At 58.8% G+C, this 1698-nt stretch overlaps 1 non-coding gene across 1 annotated transcript; it reads left to right on the top strand.

Annotated features, from left to right (window-relative positions):
* The first annotated feature begins 536 nt into the window (after nt 1-536).
* On the top strand, nt 537-661 carry LOC146860043 (U6atac minor spliceosomal RNA). Its single transcript, XR_014979344.1, has one exon. It is a non-coding gene; the product is annotated as a U6atac minor spliceosomal RNA (small nuclear RNA).
* Nucleotides 662-1698: the final 1037 nt, after the last annotated feature.

The following is a 1698-nucleotide window of genomic DNA, read 5'->3' as shown; positions in this document are numbered from 1 at the left end:
GTACTGCCCAGGTATGGTCTGGGTGCTGGGCTCTCACCTGCACGTCGGACACCAGAGTCCCGCCTTCATGGCACCAGGGCCGTGCGGGTTGTGTCGCGGTTCTGGCTGCTGTTCCGCGCTCCTTCGCCGCCTCGCACCAGGGAGCAGAGGGCGCCTGTACGCGCCGAGACGCGTGAGAGGATGGGATCCCAGGCTGGACTGCCGACTCCAGTGCGGGGGGCCGGCATTCGATCTTAGGGGTTGCGGCTGCATCCGGTGATCCGGTGATCCGGGGCATATCACGGGTGTCTCCCCGTGCAGGGAAGGCAATGTGGATGCGGTGCCTTCGTGTGGGCACCCCAATGCTTCCGGGTCGAGTCGCGCTCCAGCAGCAGGCAATCTCCATCCCCGCATTAAGCGCTCTAGCACTTCCGGGGTAAGGCGCACGCTAAAGGTGGGCAGGCGTGGTGTAACTAAGGCTCGCCCCGCCGAGGGCTCGGTCGAGTTCCCCGGTGGGGGAGCATGCTGCCACCCACTCTCCCCCTTTGCTTTACCCTTTGTTTTACCAAGGGAGAGAAGTTAGCACTCCCCTGGACAACGAGGGAGGAGGTACTAGTGGCCGGCACAACACACTACGGTGAAGGTACTGCAACTTAACTCGTGGATCTAGTCCTGGTTGTACATAGAGCATGCTTTAGTGGGGGGGAGCCCGACGGGCTCTAGAGCGTGCAGCACTGGGCGGGGCTTCTAGGCCATCGGTGGTTCTCACAACGCCCCGAACGAGTCATTTGGCCTGGGGTGGGGCGTGCGGGCTCCTCCTCCACTCACTCGGCGAGGGGTTCAGTTTCCCCCGTGCCTACCCAACAACAAATTTTTTAAAAACATTGGAAATGCGACGAAGTCCAAATTCATTCCCGAGCGCGTGTCTCCAGGAGGACATGCAGCTTGCACGGCCCTGTAGTTGTGAGCGGGGATTTCGGGTCCCGTGGATGCTAGGTCGTTGCGAGGCGAGAACGCAGACTGCCCCTCGCAGGCATGCTGGGACGGGGCTTATGGGCCCGATTGGTACAGATACAGCCGGGCTGCCTCCAAGGGGGGCCTCCTCGCCACGATGCATAATGGCTTCATTGGGTCAGCGCTGGGGAGCGCGAATGTGTGTAATGATTTGACTTTGTTCCTCTGTGCAGGCAAGGGACAGAAGGCAGTTACCCCTTCCTACGGCCCGCTCAGACACGCATCAGCAGGTAATGGGGAAGAGTCGCGATGGGCAATGCAACCTAAGGGGCGTTTGCCGGCACTTCTCAGTGCGACGCACGCTGCGTGGGTTCCCTCAGCATGTTAATATGCGGCACGATCATATGCTATTGTCCTTCCCGCGCTACCAGGCGTTAGAGGTGTCAATTTAGTAGGTGAATTAATACCTGCGCGTTGAGAATGATTACAGGGTTGTTTTAGCATGCCAACACCTGGCAGCTGCCATTCATGGATCATACCTTGGGGCCCACGGCTTAATGATGGAATATTTCTAGCCTTCTCTCACGCCGCGCTGTCTTTGTTTTTCAGCCATGATCCGTGCCCTCTGATGCTCGTCGAAGCGTAGTGTCAGCACAGGCCCATCTACAGGAGGCGGTTCGGAGGGTTCATCAAAATCCTCCCCACCCCCCACACAACCACAGTGTCATCAGGATAAGATCGTAGCAACTAACAGTGAAGTAAGTA

The sequence above is a fragment of the Triturus cristatus genome, chromosome 3_1 (genome assembly GCF_964204655.1).
Source record: "Triturus cristatus chromosome 3_1, aTriCri1.1, whole genome shotgun sequence".
NCBI lineage: Eukaryota > Metazoa > Chordata > Amphibia > Caudata > Salamandridae > Triturus > Triturus cristatus.
Note: the sequence above shows the minus strand (reverse complement) of the source record. Positions and strands in the feature narration are given on the sequence as shown.